Source organism: Vanellus vanellus (genome assembly GCF_965231255.1).
Source record: "Vanellus vanellus genome assembly, chromosome: 7".
NCBI lineage: Eukaryota > Metazoa > Chordata > Aves > Charadriiformes > Charadriidae > Vanellus > Vanellus vanellus.
Window position 1 is genome coordinate 28,835,220 of NC_138912.1, and position 20,024 is coordinate 28,855,243.

Consider the following 20,024-nt stretch of genomic DNA (forward strand, 5'->3'; position numbering starts at 1 on the left):
TTTTGCTGTATTTTATGGACCATGCAAAATTATTCTGATGGATCACCATTGTTGGTGATAGGTGGAAGGATATTGTACAAATAAAACCCAGAAAGACTCTAATTTGGAAGACATTTTAGCTGATGTTTGATGTGATTTTTTTATAGCAGCAAATTTATGTAATCTAAGTGGTGTTGGTTTTCAATATCCATATTATGTCTAAAGTAGGGCAGCCCCTGAAGAGAGAGCTGTTTCCATGATAAGGGACAGTTAAAACATTTAATAATAAGAAAAATACAATGTAAGGAAATTAAGTTCTATCTGCCTGATTTCACTGCACTACGCATACCACATTTAAATGAGTCTGTGGTAGGAACCATGCTGCATTTTCAACTGATTAACCTTTTTTTTTTTCCTCAAGGGAAGACTATTTGCTCCTATCACATTTCTTAATTTGGGGGTTTTCCATCTATGTAATTCAGTGGGATAAAGTGCAGACATGCAAATAAGTGACTGGAATGAGTTGATGCCTGATAGTTGGTCCTGTATTTGTTCTGAACCCAAGGTAAATGAAGGAATTTGAGTTAAATTAACTCTGTTTTACTAATGACTAATCTAGTGTGGTTGGCTTTACTTTTAGTTAAGGGCACTCACACAGACCATTGCTGTTCACAGGAGTATGCATGGTGACTCGGGGTAACTTGTTCCTGCCAGAGCTCTGAGTTATATGGGTTGCTTTATTACCAGAGGAAAAAAAAAGGTGATTTTTAAATACTCATTTAATTCCAAGTGCTTTAGAGTCCTCCTCACTGATACTCTGCGTTGTTGTCTTTAATTGTGAAAACTGTTTTGTAGTCAGACATGATGAGTTTTTTCCTTATTAAGTCTTTTCATTATAATTTAGGTCCCTATTCTTATATGAAGGGACTTATTCTTTCCGAGTCTTGTGGAGACTATTCGATAAGAAAGATAGATCTTTTTGTTTTAAAGGGGGATTATTTTTTTCCGTTTAGGACTTTGATTATACATAATATCATCAATGTAGCACTGTGAACTGCTCCTTTAAAGTAACAGAACAAAAATAATCAAGAATATTTTTTTATGTCAGAATGAAAAAAATTCCTTAACATAAGCACGAGATTATTAATTGTATATCACAGTCCTGTGGACTGTTAGGAAGCTGGTGCTGTAAATAGGGCTGATGCTGTGTATTTGATGGGAAACAACTAGATATGATCATACAGCAAGATCAGAACACAGTACAGAGTACATCAGAACACAGTCCTGTTTGCTCTTAATTTTTCCCTTTTTACTCTTTCCCTTTTTGTCCTTTTTATTCTTTTTTTTTTTCCTTTTTTAATAAGTGTTTTCAGCAGGTGACAAACTTGTAGCTAATTCCTAAATCTGTGCATGGTGAAGAGCCATTAATCTACTCCCTTTCTTGTTCATAGTGTCAGATCATAATTCCCGTGCTCCTGTTAGGCAAAAAACCCAAGTGAATGACAGCACCAAGCAGATGCAGGAACAAAACTGCGTCTTTACTTAGAGGTGACACTCCTTCAGACAATGATCTCCTAGCCCAATGGTACAGGATGCTCTTCCACATGCTGCTTAGATCCAGTTCCCTTATATTAGATTGATCTAAAGCCCTTGATCCAGCTCACTAGTGGGTACTATATGATACTTCTGATTTCATTATCATCATATTTTTATTTAAATTTTATGTAAAGGATTTAATTTTAATTATTTAAATTCCAAATGTTTAAAATGGGAGGCCTGTAGGCCTGCCAGAGTGCTGATTTTGTCACTAGAAATCGAGGCATACATTTTATGCTTCAGGGCACAAGGTAAGGTGTGCAAGGCTTACAGGGTTCATCTGGAGGACTGTGTAGGTTAGAAAAAATGAAAAGCTGGCCCGGTCTGGCCCATGCTTTCTGCTGGGAGCAGTTCTGCAGTGAATTATCCTTCAAGGGAACTGGTATTATTGTCTGTAAAGTCATGGGAATTTTTGTGAGCAGACAGGTATTAGAGGAAATATATTTCTGAGTTTAGTGACTAAGTGGGATCTTTGTTACTCCTCACAGAAAGTATTCTATCCATTGTTACAAGGATGTGCTGCTATTTAGAGTGAACTGTTTTGCAGGAACCTAAGTATCTTTACTTCTGAAAGTCTCTACATCTTTTTCATATTAAAAATGCTACAGGGATAAGGTGAATTATAGATAACCTTGCAACACTGTACAAGAAGAGAATGGAGACACCGGCATCATAGCAGTGAATTCTGCACATCATGAATTCACAGGTTTGCAGTATGGTTAATACCAACAGGCACCGATATGGTGCTACAGAGGTCAGAAAATATATCAATAGGTGCTATATAATTTTCTAAGACGATAATACATCATCACAGTTTTACAACGTTATATTTTCCCTTATACCTGTGCTTTTTCCCTTTGATCAAAGGGCGATTCAAATTGCTTGAGAACATTGTAATCTTGTTGCCCTGCTAATTTGCTTTAAAAACATGTTTCAATTTTGTATCTTCTACACATCTCCTAAAGATATTGTCATAAAATGGATGACTATACCTTAGTGGGGCTAAAAGACTACTTTTTTCATTGGATGGTAATTCCATCTCAGAAGAAAACATGTACTCTCTGAAATGATCGAATAGGAACAGTCATGGATTAACTGAACTTAATCTGATAAAGGCAACTCAATACCTAATTAGTCTCCTGTCTTTGTTGCATGTTTTGAAGCTTGAGGTTCATCATTAATGAAAGTAATTAAGTGAACAAGTATTTTGTCACCAACGTCATTCTAAAAGGAGGGGACAGGTTGGCAGTGAAGGGATAGGACAAAGGCATGGGTAGATCAATACCATGCAGGTCTGCCTTTCCTAATGACAACTATTGTGCTTCCAATTATAATTGCTTTGATAGCACCCAGGGAATCTAAGTTGAACTGTGCAGAGATAAATTGAGATGCAGGATTTACGCAATGATCTTGTAAAGGTGACCGCTGTACTTTGAATTGACACTTTTTTGTTGCTTAGAGGACTTATTAATCAGTCATGTAACTTATTAGAGCTCGTCCAAAGGACAGACTGAATAGGCTCTGCTTAGCAACTCATAATGTAGTTCTGATTTTGTCTTGACAGCCAAGGTTAAGTTGCAAATTTGTACTGCAACTCATTACTATCTCCAAAGGATTAGCCTCTATATTGTCATTCTTCTTTCATTATATTAAAGGTCACTTGCCGATTGTCACTCTTAGAAAATGAAGAGAATCTACACATTACTTAAAAAAACAATTGCTCAAGAAAGTATGCTGAAAAAGATAAAACATTTCCCAAAGGTTAACAGTAAGATATTGTACTGACCTGTGTTGCCTTTGCTAGTCAAAGCACTTAGTAGGTAGGATTAAAGTAAGTAAAGGTATTTTGATATATATTATATTTTGAACATGGAACAGGTATTAGAAAATCTAGATTTCATAAACTTGAAATCAAAGGGGGATTTTCTTGGGCAGATCGATATGACAAGACTAAAATTTAATTTTTAGTGCCCACTGAGCTTGGATCATGCAGAAAAAACAGGAAATTGACAGCATATTTGATGAGGAAATACAAAAAGTGTGCTTTAGTTTTGCAGAAACTTGCTGTGTAGAAACACAAATAACTCCCAAATAGCACCTAGGAACTTATGTCCTAACAAAAGGATTAATTTGCATTTGAGGGATGATGGAAATAAATGGAGCAGCACGCTGTTGCCTTACTGGTAATGTATGCACTGAAAGTCAATGATAGTTTCTCAGGAAGGTCTGATTGTAAATGTCCATGTAAGAACTGAAGAGCAGGGACCATTTCCTAAAAATTCTGATCCTTGTTTAGATACCTATTAGCATGAAAAGGTACTTGGGGAAAGGGGTTATTTTTAGTCTAACAGTGTATATTTGAAGCTGTGATTTCTCATCAGATCTGTTTAGAGAAGAGAATAGAAAATAAAAGAGGATACAGACAATAGTTTCATGGGGCAGGAGCTGTGGAACTCAACTCAAGAGAGAAAATAGTGAGAAAAGGCGATACTTTCAGAAGCTAGACATAATTGTGATATAATTTGCAATTGGGAGATAAACACTTGAGTCATTCCCAGCAAGCTGGAAACTCCCTGTGGTAGTGTGACTCAGAAATGAAGGCGTTTGTAAGTATTTCCATGGCAATATGCTCCTCCACAATTTTTATTCATATCTTGCAGCAGTGCACAGCGTTCCTCAGAAAGGCAGAGGCTGTGGCAGAGAACAGGTAGCTTTGTCAGACCTGTTACTAATGTCTGCAATAACAGAAGCATTTAGTGTCAAAGACCTTTTTTTCCTTTTTGGGGGGTATGGGCTCTTGATTAAGTTGGTAGAAAGGCCTGGGCTTGGAAGCAAGGTGACTTTTCAAATATTAGCTATGACATTTTATAAAAATCTGGGAAAGAGCTAGGAAGGAGATGTAAATATCTGGCAAGCAGAGAAGAGCAAATGATTATCAGGTTCTTCTATTATAGCTGATATAGAGACTCCTGCCTGGTTTGGACCATGAATGAGTGGTATATCAGAGGAAGCCCTAGGATGGAAGGAAAAGAAATAAAACAAGAAAAGGAAAGGATCAGCTTACAGCTGACATAAAAATAAAGATGTTGCAGCAATGTGAGAGTTACAGCTCATTGATCTCTAAACAATTTTTGACACTGCAGTGTCATATTGATTCAAAAGGTTGTTATGTGGGAAGGAAGATGTATAGACCTACAGAATGATTGGTAATTTTCTGAATAAAATAATTATCATGGATTCATGGGCTTTTCTAGCAATGTTATAAAATGAGATTATTTTACTGGAAAATTCTTGTTTAAAAGTTCTACATGCTATTGGCAAAATCTCTGGTCTGTCACAGCAATTAGATGCCTGTATAATGGCACTGGTAGGTGATCATTGAACTGAACTGTAGTTATCCTAGACTTCAAAACACCTGACACACCTGTGCTATCTGGGAGAAAATAGGACTAAAGCAAAGGCTTGCAAAGAGGTTTTGAAACCATTCCAGTAGGTGTACTTTTGTCTGTGCTGTCTCAGAAGCAGAGAATACTCTGAGTCACTCTTGTTACACTAACGATGAAATTTAGAAACCAAATGTGCATTTTGTTAACCTCCCCTTTACCACTCCTTTAGCAGGCAATTCATCACTAGGTGAAAAACATGCATTTTTCTCTTGTTCTGAAAAGTTTTGGTGTCTCCGATAGTGGAGGAGAGCAGGTGGGTCTCTAAAGTCTCGTGAGCCATGAAGAATATAAATGAGGAGCAGAAATGCTTTCAGCACATGGACCTCTCTAGAGTGTGGGGTTTGCAAAGGAAGGGGGGAAAAAGGTACCAGCATAGTTCTGCAGAATCTGCTGCAGGGTTGAATACGGGACTCTAAACTCAGATTTGTTGTGTTTAGATTCTCTGAAGTTATTCTGACAAATCCAGCCCTAGTTGTCTCAAATGGTCTTGTCAGAAAACATTACACAGTTAACATCTGGGACTTTTTTAAAGGTCCCAGCTGTACTTTACAGATGGAAGTGTGCTTGGGTATATAAGCTCGATAAAGAAAGATTTACTGCTTTGGGTGACACTCTGCACTGGCAGTTGGCTGCCTGCAGAAAGGCTTCTGCAATTCCTTACTGCGCTCTCTCTGTAATCTGTTCAGTGCTTCAGGTAAAAGATAAATAGGGAATTTATAGTAATTATGATGACAAGAAACCCATTCATGCTAACTGTAGCTATGACTACCAGCAGTTATGGCCAGTGCTTGATCTGGAGGAAGTTAGCCTGCATTTAGCTAGTGCCACATGATTCAGTGGCAGTAAACTGGGTGTTATAGAGGTAAAATATTGAACACATATTCCTTAGTACACCAGTTGCCAAGACTAGATACAAGTAAAATATATATACACAAATTATATACATATAAAAAATATATTTTTTTTTATAACTTTTTATTTATAGTTGTCCGTATACACAACTTTTCTATATGGCTGTTAGTAACTCGTATTTTGAACCTGCACATAAAAAAAGATGTTATACTTGGTGTGTCTCGATTTCAAAATCTAAAAATCAGAACTTTCCATTATAAAGTCTAACATACCCTAAAATAAGGCTGACAGTGGTAAGGTTTTTATGTGGAGACTTTCAGCAGTAACAGCTAGAAAGATTCAGTTTCAGCAATGAGCAGAAGGGAATTCAGTCTGACAATTAGGTGTCTGATGGTTGCGTCTTTAATGCAAGAAAAGGAGGACGATTCTGTTATTGGCATAATAGAAGCATGTGACCTTATTAGTTTAAAATGTTTGTAAATTTGATGATAGCTTGAGTGTCCTCATAAAACATCAGTGGAGGCAAGCTAGTTTGTTGTTTGTTTTTTTTTTTTTCCCCAGGTACTTGCTAAAACTTAAGTTAGTTAAATGGTTGACGACATTTACCAATATCATAATAAAAGAATGTGCAGGCAGGCTTAATCAACAGCATAAGGTGGCTAAACTGATATAAGTTAGAAATGTTATACAATACATTAGGGAAGGGCATGTTGAAATGAGAGAGAGGAGGGGACAGCTGATTCTCTAAGATTTCATGCATGTTAGAAAATTAAATTTTATTTGTTTTCTGTTATGTTATCTTTGGGAATTCCCAATATATTTAATTTCTAAAATTTAAGGTTTTCTTCATATCTTTTCTGACACTTGATTCCATTTTTGTAGTCTTGCACATGTTTAAATATGTGGCTCTTAACCTGCATGCAGTCTGTGGAAAAGTAGAAAATTACACGTTTAAACCCAGGAATCTTCGATAAATGGTTGTAAGTAGCAACCAAATATACTTTGTTAAAATATTTTAGAATTATTTCTATGTATGTTATGATTATTTTCTTTAATGGCTATGAAAGAGGATATGGATTTGACCTTTTGTAAACACTTTCCCACCACTCCAAATTAATGAGTATTTGGTATGCAAATTCTCATTACAGAAGGAACTGTGGATGATTTTCTCATAAAACCTTGATGCATGCTGAGAAAGTCTTAGGCTTTTCCAATTCCCAGAATAGGTTATATTGGTGCAATAACTCATAATATTTTGTCTGCCAGTTGGGCCTTTTAATTTAATGGCAATGCAGCAGAATAGTATCAGGGAAAACAATAAAAATAAAATGAGCAACAGGTTTCTTGGATAAATAAGAACAAATTCACTCCATTTCTGGTGTAGCATCCAGTCAGCTTCTATAATTATTTATAACTGAATAGCATATCTCTAAATCCACCATTAGGGCAGACAGTACAAAGATGCAGTAGTGGAATAGCTTGCAAGCTTGCAATGCTCCATGCCTATAACTTTTTTGTTTAAAAGTTTATTTGATTTTTAAATAAAAGGAGGAAAAAAGTGTGGCTGTGCAATTACAATGACAACAATATGATTCCCCCAGAAGATGTCCTGCGTCTCTTAGTTAACCTCACTTTTGTCTCTGCTTGCTGTCTTATAAAATGATGATAAGATTTCTTCCGCAAATCCTGCTGTGAGAATACAGATATTTTTGAGAAGTTTGAGAACCTCTCCAAAACACATGTCAAAAAATATTAAGTAGCTTAGAAGTAACTTAGCACACAATAAAGTACGGATTCTTGCAAAAAACAATTAAGTGCAGTGGTGAGATTTTGTAATATGATAATAATTAGGTTATTGATAGAGAAATTTAATGTAAGGGGAAATGGTTTTATATAAGAAAATGAGGTTTGGTATTTTGTTCTCTATGTCTGCACTGTCAGAACGACTGAATAAAATATAGAACTCATAGTAAAAAGAACTGAGTCTCAAATTTATAATATCTTTTTAGTGCACATACCTGAGGTAAATTTTAAGTGGGTGGATTTTGTAGCCCTTCTGCTGAAATGAGTTTCCTGTGGTGACTCAGGAGCCTATTAAACAAAAAAAACTTCTATAAGTATGATAAAAGGAAGACTATGGAAGATGTGGGCCCTCTCCAGAAGGAAATGGGAGACCTGGTCACCCAGGATATGGAAAAGGCTGAGGTCCTTAATGACATTTTCCCTCAGTCTTCACTGACAAGGGCTCTAACCACACCACCCAAGTCACAGAAGGCAAAGGCAAGGACTGGGAGAATGAAGAACTGTAGGTGAAGATCAGGTTCGAGACCATCTACGGAACCTAAAGGTACACAAGTCCATGGAACCTGATGAAATCCATCCACAGGTCCTGAGGGAATTGTGGATGAAGTTGTTAAGCCGCTATCCACCATATTTGAGAAGTCGTGGCAGTCAGGTGAAGTTCCCACTGACTGCCAAAGTGGAAATATAACCCCCATTTTGAAAAAGGGAAAAAAGGAAGACCCAGGGAACTATAGGCCAGTCATTCTCACCTCTGTGCCCAGCAAGATCATGGAGCAGATCCTCCTGGAAACTCTGCTAAGGCACATGGAAAATAAGGAGGTGATCAGTGGCAGCCAACAGGGCTTCACCAAGAGCGAGTTATGCCTGATAAATTTGGTGGCTTTCTATGATGGCATTACAGCATTGGTGGATACAGAAGAGCATCTGATATCATCTACCTGAACTTGTGCAAAGCATTTGACGCTTTCCTGCATGACATCCTTGTCTCTAAATTGGAGAGATGTGGATTTGATAGATGGACCACCCAGTGGATAAGGAACTAATGCAAGATCCTGCATGTGGGTCACAGCAGTCCCAAGCACAAGTACAGGCTGGGCAAAGAATGGATTGAGAGCAGCCCTGAAGAGAAGGACTTGGGGGTGGTGTTGGTTGATGAGAAGCTCAACATGAGCTGGTGATGTGCGCTCACAGCCCAGAAGGCCAACCACATCCTGGGCCAACCATCACATGCAGCGTGGCCAGCAGGTCGAGGGAGGTGATTCTGCCCCTCTACTCCACTCTTGTGAGACCCCACCCGGAGTACTGCATCCAGTTTTGGAGTCCTCAACACAAGAAGCATATGGACCTGTCGGAGCGGGTCCAGAGGAGGGCCATGAAGATGATCAAAGGGCTGGAGCACCTCTGCTGTGAGGACAGGCTGAGAGAGTTGGGGTTGTTCAGCCAGGGGAAGAGAAGGCTCTGGGGACACCTTATAGCGGCCTTCCAGTATCTGAAGGGGGCCATAAGAAGGCTGGAGAAGGACTTTTTACAAGAATATGTAGTGATAGGATGAGGGGGAATGGCTTCAAACTGGAAAAAGGGTAGGTTTAGATTAGATATTAGGAGTAAGTTTTTCACTCTGAGGGTGGTGCAGCACTGGAACAGGTTGCCCAGGGAAGTTGTGGAGGCCCCATCCCTGAAAGCGTTCAAGGCCAGGCTGGATGGGGCTTTGAACAACCAGGTCTAGTGGGAGGTGTCCCTGCCTATGGCAGGGGGGTTGGAACTAGTTGATCTTTAAGGTCCTTTCCAACCAAAACCATTCTATGAAAAGATAATAGCAACAATATTTTTTAAAAATTAGAATTATTTTCATGGTTACTCCAGATGGTTCCTATGTTTTCAAAAGGGAAGAATTAGTTTGCATTTGATAATGGCTGCTCACCAGAATAGACAGAAACATGTTTTTACTTGAACGTAGTTTTTTGTATCCAGAATTTCAGGTTAAAAAATACAGCTCATCTAAAGGATGCTGAAAAGGAAAAAGGGCTCCCTTAATCCCTTTGGCTTCAGTAAGCTTTGGATTAAGCTTGTGGGTAAGTGCAAAGGCAAGGTGTATGCTGAGACAGTCCATGATGAATTAGGTAGCTGAAGACCATCACACATCTGGATGAGTGACATGTTGTGATGCTTAGCAAAAGAAGACATCTCTTTGAAATGAACCTATGTGACCTGAGAAATTTATTTATGGGAAGAACAAATGAATGTGAAGAATGAGGTCATTCTGATGCTGTCAGGGAAGGTAGAGCAGCCATGAACCTGAAAGTAATGATGAACATAACTCAGAAGGTTTTGTACAGATAAGCGTTCAACTGACTAGAAAGCAATAAGAGCAGAGGTGCACTGAAATTTAATGGAACCTATTTCAAAGTTCAGAAATGCATTCAGGTTGTGCTGGAGTTGCTAGAGTTCAAGACTGGTTAATATGAAAAAGTTGTTTCATCCTTCCCTATAAAGAAGGCATCCAATTTTGAATGCAATGCCACTCTAAAAATGTGGAGGATTTAACTGTGTGTTTAGAACTAAGAAATAAATGGGAATAGCATGTATGCTTAAGTGGTCTGTTGAATACAATACAGTGCAGCAGAAGAGTATCGATGGTAGGTCAAGATACTTGCAGGGGCCCATCCTCATACAAATATTTCTGCCCTGTGCAGTTTGCCACAGGGAATTTGTTAAGATTTGCTTCTGTTGAGTGTTGTGGTACAACTTACGGATTCTTTGCTCCCCAATTTTAACACCTAACCGTGCACCAGCTGACTAAAACTGGGCGTGATAAATGGAAGAGTTAATGTTAATTAGCTGAGACAAGCTTTAGTCTTAATGAGATCTTGTGCTAATTTAGATGACTAGGCTTTATCTGGAGGAAAGAATAGGCTGGTCACCACATTCTGTATACTCTAATAAGAGGAATTTGCAGTAAGCATCTGTGCTGTTGTCTTGGTTACTGTCATGCTCTTGCCACAAACCATAGAGCTAGCATGATCTAATCTGCACATGTGGACTGTGATCTGAAAAGCTCTGAAAAACCCTTCTTTATTCTTATTACTGGAGTTTTAGATTATACTGTGAACTTTGCATAGCCAAATTTCAGTGTTAACATTGGAAACAGTGCTCTGTCATTTTGTTCTCTCTAGGCAGACTTATGCCCTTAAGTAAATTATTAAATCTGTCTTTTAGTTCAAAGGGAAATTAATTATTTTTCTATTTGGTTAATATTCTCATTAATAGATCCTCCTATCCATTAAGGAAGATACTATTTTCTGTCCAAGCAAATGTCTCTAAGACAATTATCTGGTTTCTGTTATCATGGTATCTGAGCAGCCCATATCATAACCGCACTTATCTTCTGCATGCTTATGTTGTTTGCCTTTTCCCTGGGCTGTGGGAAAAAAAAAGTATAACCTATGGCAGCAGCAGGGTGTTGATTCCAGAGCTCCAGAATGCCGGTGTGTGACTCTAATGAGATGTTTCCTTCTTTGGAAAACTGACAATACAATACATGATCACCCTTTCCCATATCCTTTTCTGTAAGGAGCTTGCTGGCATAGTGGGGGGTGTCATGTTTATTTCTAATTAACGTTACTGGTGCACACCTGATTTTTTTTTTTTTTTTTATACTCTACTACAAAAGTAAAAGCATTAACTCAGTCCTGAGGGAGACATGCATGAAGATGGCAGTGATTGTGACATAACTGAAGGTGCTGAATGAACAGCGAACTCTTTTTTATAAGTGTACTTTTGTTCTCTATACCTTTATTGATGAACTAATCAGATTGGGCAGGCTCCAAATTCCCAGAACAGACAAAGAAACTTTGAAATGAATGAAAGACTGCCTGTGAGCTCAGAGGAATGCACACTGATTAAATCAGGTTAAGACAAAGGCTTCTGTACAGCCATTTCATCTGTTCCCAATTATGGTAGATACTTGGAACAAGTGGACCTCCCAAAACTTGCAAGAAACACTTGCATATAGGTCCTATGCACTTCTTTTACCCTTTTCCTCTTGTCTTGTCTTTCCTTGAACAAATAGCTTTTTTTTTTTTTTTTTTGAAGAGTCACTTCATATTTCAAGTAGAAATCAATAAGAGAGATCAAATTCCAATTACTTACTGAGGTAACATCAGTGATAATTGAATGGTTGTGACCTAGGGACTCCATTTATATATGAGGTCATGCATGGGCATATGATGGTTGTGTTATTATGTCCTTGTGTGGAAGTGTTCAGAGTACCCTGAGAGAGACAATTTCTACATGGTAGCTAAAAGTACTGAATATTTCATGGGGAACCATTCCTAGATCTCCAAGCCAATTTTATGGACTCAGGGTTCTCAACTGTGCTTTAACTGGTCAAGCCAACTCATACTTTGCTAAGTCAGTCCTTTTTCATAACAGAATGCAATTGTGCTCGTCGATCAACTAATTAAGATGAACTTATTTTTTTCTATCAGTGGGTTAATTTCTCCCCAGAGACCTACTAATTGCTCACTCCAGAAAGCCTTCTACAATCTAAAGATTTGGTCACCATCCTTTCATCTGAAAATTTCTCTTGCTTTTGATTTGCTTCATTATAATCTTTATGCAATGACTAGAGGTGAAATAAGCAGTAAAATAAAAAACGATAATCACGGTCATTTGTCCTTTGCTGTGGCTGTGTCCAAACACATTACCTAGAATGGCATTAAAAGCCTAGCTTTAATGTTGATGCATAGTGAAGGATGTGCATAGTTAGTTAATTATGTTAAATGCAATTACTCTCTATAGATTGCCTGTATGTTCCATGTCTTTAGAGAGAAAGAAAATGTTGTCTCTCTTTGTAAGCACATCCTTTTTGATGATATCTGTTGAGGGTGTTGAAGATAAAAATGTTCTGTAATGAAGAAACATTTAGTAATTTTAATGTTTGAGGAGATGTACTGATAATCAAGAAGGATAATATTTTCTCTAGAGCATGCAGAGAAGATATGCCTTGACTTTTGTAAGAATAATTAAAAAAAAAAAAGATTTGGCTGGTATATTGCACTTTTGTCATGTCTGTGTGCTGCTGTATGGACTCTTCCACTTTAAAATATTTTTCATTTAATTTGATGGTCAAAAATGCTTGACTGCAAGTTGTGGATAATGCATCTTCTGTGTTCCCAGAGCTAAGGGAGAAATATTAGAGAAGTATTTCCTTTGAGTATGCATTCAAATATGTAAATGAGGTTGCTTTGGTAAAAGACATACTCCCTTGGAGGTTTGTTTAGCACAAATGTTTGTGCAATTAAGCATAAATGTTCGTACTTGTGGTTATAATTTTATTTTAAGCATTCTTATTGGCAACGTTACAGTAAAAAAGCTGGAATTCAATGACCAAAAGATGAGTGAAAATAAATGCACCTTCATGAATATTCCTGTGCACTATAGTTAATTAGAGAATATCTAAATATTGACTAGACCAATAATGTGTGTATGTGGGGATGACCCATAGTTACTTCTCTCTATAAACACACATCCTAGTTTACATTTGTGTCTATTGCTGTAACTCTCATTAAATCTATTTTCCTAAAATTATTTATTAATAAAATTAGAGTATCTCTAAATATTGAAGAATTTGGGGAGTGTGCTATACGCTAGCCTCTGGATGGTATCCAGCCTTTAATTACCATGACATCCAGGCGTACTGTGAGGTGGGTTAGACAACCTGCTACTTAAGAACATCTGCAGCCATATGGTGTTCTTTGTAGGTCAGCATTTCAAATATTACTGTTTCTGGTGGAGTACCAGGTGATGTAAGTACTACTGGGAGATTACAGGGCTTGGCATAGGTTAGGAAGCAATTGGCAGAAAAGAGTGATCAAGGACAGCTTAAAAACCAAATGTGGCCTTACTTGGGAAGTATCCAATTTAGACAAAACTGGGTAAGAGGAAAGACAGAGGTAACCAAACTGCAGTCTAACCAGGACGCTGTCTGATTTAAGGATCTTGACCTACGCTTGTGAAATTGTTTGGTGACTGACAATCAGGAGACACTGTATTATTGATTCATCATCTTCTCAAATTACAGTTCCATTGAATATGGGAATTGGTTTTCTGTGTCTTAATGCCGAGGCAGTTTTACTGCAGCTATGTTGAAAGTGTGATAGGATGAAAGTGCAGTATGGTATAGTTGCAGGCAGAGACAGGTAAATCGGGGAATTGAATAAAAGCGTAAATCCTTCGTAGGTTAGCTTTTGGGGATAGCATGCATTGCTGGAAACATGGTGCATGATTCACTTTGCAGAATTTAATCGTGACTAAATTCAAGTGCTACTGCAAGTTTTAGAGTCCTGGATTCATGCAGTGTTTTCTGACATCATAAATAACATCTGTTGGTACTTTTTGGAACAGCAAATATGCAGATGTGAAGCCTTGGGCATACAAAATCCATTGTAGGCCCTTTGGTTTTGGGTTTAAAAATATAAATTTATTACTTATCTGTAAATGTATCTTCTCTACATATTTTTCCCATGTACAATTAACAGTATGCAGATGCATTTTTAATGAAGTGTTATACGAAGGAAACCCCTGAAATAATTCCTTGTCAAGTGTATCTTGTTGGAACATACTGCCTACACTGAAATGCAGAGCTCAACATGTATGAACAAGATTTTTACTTATTTTCATAACACATTTGTCAGCTATAAAATAGATCATGCTTCCATGGAAAGATGTTAAAATAGCAGTAATGAAAAGCTGGCAGTGGTCTGGCATCAAATTACTCTTTACTAGTTAATACTGGAACATTTGGAGAAAAGCTGGGTGTAAGACCTCTCTATCAAAGGACTATTTGTGCATCTGTATGTTCTGTTCTTTCCAATGACAGTTTAGTATCTGCATAAAGATGTTGCCTTTATTATTAGGCATTGCCTAAGATAAAACCCTACCTGCTAACATGCCTGAAATATTCTAGGCTTTACAGATCTGTTCTATCACTAATAAAAATAACTTAAAAAAAAAAAAAGTTCAGCAGAGGAACTGGTATTTTTCCTATTTCAAGAGGAAATGAGAAAGATTATAGGTGGTGTGTGTTCTCTCCAAAGACTTCTCTCAGGCTGGCTATGTACATTGTCTTTGTCCTTTGTCATTGCTTGATCTGCCTGTTATTTACAGCTGCTCACAGGGGCCTTTGACGAGGAGAATGGCCACAATATTATCGTATTTCTATTACACAGAGTTAGAAATGAAAAGTCTGTGTATGGTGCAGCCATGTCTGCTGCCAGTTGAGTGTAAATTTTTTTCTCGTACTGCCCTTTGGGTGGAATTCTTTAATGATGCTATACCTCTTTCTGGCTGTTCACAAGGACAGTGACAGGTGATATGCAAAGCAAGCTGAATCAGATCTTTAAGCTGTTTTACCTGCTTTTGAGCAACTTTGTTTTGGGTGGAAAACAATACCTAACTATTTTAATAATTTGCAAATAGAGCTGGCTGGATAACGTCAAAGATTGTCACAATAAAAAATAGCCAATAGAAAAAATAATAATTTTGAGACCAATACCTAAGCTTAGTTGTTAAATACTATTCCCAGACTTAGCTGACTAATGGAACTATATGAAAAATTGAGTATTCTGAGGAGAAATTAACTTTCTGTCATGGGTGGATTCAATAGCCTTTGCTTACAGACTAGAAGAACATGTAAGTACATTTTTCACCTGGTTTTAGTTCATGAGAGAATCATCCTCTTCTGTGAGCAGTGCTCTGAGAAACCATGTGGCTTGATGGGTTTGGTTTCAAAGCCTAAGTAATGCATTTGGTAGAAAAGTACCCTGTATTATAATGACATCAGTCAGTTCCTTATTATAGATGAGATCACAGATCAGAGTCATTAGAGAAATGTATGGGATTCTGCCAGACTTTCATGAAAAAAATTATAAATTGAAAAGTTGTTTGTAGAAGCATAGTTTATACTTTTTAATAGGAATTTTTTGTATCTTTCCATTTGCACCTTTTCATTATACTTTCTTACAGTTATTAATTCAAGATGGTGTCTAGTTCTAGAATGTACACTGGATGATTAAAAACAAAGGGCAAGTAAATGCCACATGCTTTTTTAAAGTGAAAATACAGACTTTATCTATCACTAGTAAAAATTGAACACCTGGAAGAAAATTCTGCACAGCAAAAGAAAAACAGTTCTTGGAACACAGATCATATTTATAACATTTCAAAGCAATAGTAGGAAATAACTAAGGTGTTCCCACCCACGATTGGCATTTTTCAAAAGTAAAGTTGTGGTTTATACCAAATTGCTGCAATAAGATGTTAATGTTTGAAACCCAGACCAGATTTCTAATTCCAGCTTTGACTTTGCAACCTTCTGTAGTTAAGTCACTCATGCTATGCATTTATGTTTGTTTCCTTGCCACAGAGCTTATATATTCATGTGTATTTGAAGGATCTGATTGCTTTGCACAACTCTGCAATACAGGGATGTTGGATATCAGAAACATGTGTCCTGAGCAAATGTTTTCCAACATGCCTATTGGATAGCAGGGTTACGTGTTCAGAAAACCAGTACTTTTTTTTTTTTTGCCACAAGGCTAATACATCTTCAATGAATGAACATTTGTTAGAAAATTTTGTGTTTTAAAATCTTATATGCATGGGTAATAATGCTTCTGGATTGAATGTGAACACAAAAGAAAATAATAGGATGTTATACATATCTCTTGATCTTATGTGGCACAGAGCTGAACAATAAAAATGGTGGAAGTAACCTCAAAAATAAATTATTTCTGTAACAGTAACAGGGGGATTGCATCTCTTTAGATGCAAAATAATTTTTCTATTTGTTCACTAAGGTCAGGATAGAGGGAGGTGACAGGTGTTCAAAGTATGGTCATCTAATTCAAAATCTCTTTCCTTTCTAATAGCCACATCCTGTGTCAGTGAATTTCAGGCTCTAGATATGTTAAATGAAATACCTCTTTTTGTTTGTGTTTAGCCCGCTACCCAATAATTTCATCTGATGCATTCTACTTGTATTTTCACATAGAGAATAGCACTAACTCTCTTATTCTTCCTGTTGCTCATGGTTTTATAGACTCCTGCAAAATCATCCCTTGGTCACACCATATATCTCTAAGCTAGATGGTGCGATCTTAGTCTACTTAGTTTTCCTTACATAAAATATATTCTGTACCTTCTACTTGTTTCAAAAAAAAAGTTTAGAGAAATATCTTTTTCTTTTCCTTACTAATTTAATGCTTGTCAAAGCAGAGGTGCTTGTTTTCACAAAAAAATAGGTAATCCAAGGTTATGTCAACATCAATGTTCTTGCATTCTGCCCTGCCTTTTTGGCCTACTTTCCTCTTGCAAAGTGCCAGTTCATATAGGTGTGGACATCATCAGTGTTATGTATTTTTTTCCATGCCACCTACTGAATCAGTCAATATCACACAAACATATGCACACAAATTTAGTAGTTTCTTGTGATACAGTAGCCTCAATGCACAAATTATGCTTTAGTTTCAAACCAAAAAATATTGCTGGCAATCATTTTATTTCATTAAATATGTGACTAGATAGTACTTGGTTAAAATTTTGTTTCATTCATCATCAGCTCTTTATCTGCTTGATTATTATCTAGGTTCCTACTGTAACTTTTATCTGGGTCCCATTGCATGCAATTACATTTCCAGAACAGGGAATATTTTTCTGTTACTTGTGGTGATGGATTTTCATTGGATATTATAAATAAATGTTTTGACCTAAATTATTCTTTCCTCTGTACATTGACCTTCTGTGATTTGTTCTGCTGAGTAGATTTAGTGTGAAAGCATGGAAAAATATCCATGTTTTTCTGAGACTACTCTTTAATTTTGGTTCTTTTGTTGCTAAGATCAAAAGATTTATTAATAGGGATCGTACTATAAGAAATTATCTCTACATGTTTCAAAAGGTTTCTCTGCAGAATCATACTTATCATTTAAGTAGAGATATTTCATTAGAAGTTGGTAAATCTTTTAATAAGGTCAAGTATGCATTTTTTACACTATTCAAATAATGCTTATATTTTCATTCTCTTTCTTTTGTCCGTTTTTATGCCATCTTACATTAGTGCCTTGGTTTTTCCTACTGTATACTCCCCAGTCTCCTTCATATTATCTTTTGTTCTGCTCTTTCATTATCAATGATATGCACGCTCTAAGTGTCCCATGTAAACTTCTCTATTAGGGCATAACTTTGTATCAACTGGGATTTTAACATAAACCTGATAATGAAACTGTCCTTTCTCATTGCGTGTAATGCTAACGTAATGTTTTACTGCGGTAGGTGTGCATTAGTTTTTATACATATTTTACATGTTCATATTGTCCTGTGTTGAGTATAATTATCACTTTCTAGACTGAAATGTTCTACTATGCAGTATCAATTTTATATGGCATATCTATTTTATTTATTTTGAGTCAACTGTGTGTAAACTGGTTAAAATGCATGATGTGGGTGTGGAGGGTGCGGTCAGCTAGGTTGTTGGGAAGTTGCGTAACTGAAGAATGAGTGGCAAATAGGTAATGTCTAACAGCACATGCTTCTAGAATTTTATTTTAGGAAAATATTTATGAAATCATAATAGATTTTGCATTTACCCTTGGTGCTACAGAGAGGCTGATATATATTAGCTGTAGAATCACAAGGGGAAATTTTGAACTGTTGATTTCATAGACAGTTGTCCAAGAACTAAACACCTTAGTGAGAGTGAGAATTTCCTTTACAAATTCATTATATATTCCTGTTACTTGTTTGCAGTTTTCATAGCTCTCATTGAGTTTGCTTCCTGGTGAGAACTGATACTTGCTGTACAAAGAATTTGGTAGTGGTATTATCTGTGAAACCTTAGGGGTTCAGAAGGACCTACTCGAAGAAGCACATGCAAATCCTAATGCTGTAACTTGAGCTAAACAAAGTTTTCTAATAGAGGAGGAAAGAACGAGATATTTTAATGTGCATCTTGACCTCTGGGAACTGAGAAGAGCTGATGTACAAAGATCTTTAAGTCCACCAGTGATAAGTAGTTACGAATGGGGTGTAAAACACAGCATCTGTTTAACATAGCAGAACACTGCCAAACTGTTGAGGACAAATAACTTCCCTGCTCTAGTCTGGAATATATTGAACAGCTTGAGCCAAAGAACAATCAGTTTATTGGCAGGGGGTGGAAAAATGTACTTGGCTTTCCCCTCATGTAAATAAATAGCTGAGAGGAATACAGTGACATGGATAAAGAAAAAACAAAGAAAAAACCCTGTATTAAAACATGCATTGATTTATATCCATGGTATTGAGAGTAGCTTAATCTCTCTTAATATCTAGACTGTCTAAAAATGAGACAGATTCTGAATATGTAAAACAAAACCCAAAACCAAACAAACGTCTTGAAATTAGTTAGTTCAGTTGCAGTTGCTACCCACACTTGGATGTAATGAAGAAATGGGAAATGATGTACACATGGCCACCCAGTGAAGATGCTAGAAAATTGCCAGCACTGACATCAAGTGAGAGGAAGATGGTGATTAACACCACATGTCACACTAAAAGGGTGCTTTTGCATTCAGAATGAGTCACAGGACAACAATGTGCAACTTGCCTTTTACCCACTGAGTAAAAGACATGAAAGGAGTAAGAGAAAGCGAAGACAAGCTGGTGAATATTGCAAGGGCAGAGAATAGCTACTAAACTTTTGAGGAGTGAAAAGGACTGAGTTTTCCTAGTTTTTACTTCTTGCTGACATAGAGGGAAGACTTCTCATGTTCATCTAGTTTAGTCTTTAAACTTGTCAATTTTCCCTGAAATAAAGAATTTAAATTAATGTTCCTCTCTTGAGAAAGAAGTAAAAACGGTCTTGGTAATATATTCATCATAAACGCTGTACTTTGTAAGGAGGTTATTGTACTAGGACAATTTTTATGAATATTGTAATTTTATTTTTTTCTTCACAAATATGGTGGCATTTCTTCTCCAAATAGAAACATTTATACGTAGTAAAAGCAAAATTAATAGATCTCCATATGCAGCTGAAAGAGTTACACATAAAGCTATCCTCTTTGTTTTATACATGCCTTCATCCATTTGACTGAATTATTCATTGATCTTTCCTATACATGGAATGTTTTTCTATAAATATCTCTGCGCTATTTTTGGCTGATCCTAGGATCATAGCATAAATCACATTGCAGGGGACCTGAGTAGGTCTCTAGCTCAACCTCCTGCTTGATACAGGGTGAGCTATGAGATCAAACCAGGTTGCTCAGAGCTTTATCTGGTGTGGTCTTGAAAACCTCCAAGGATGGC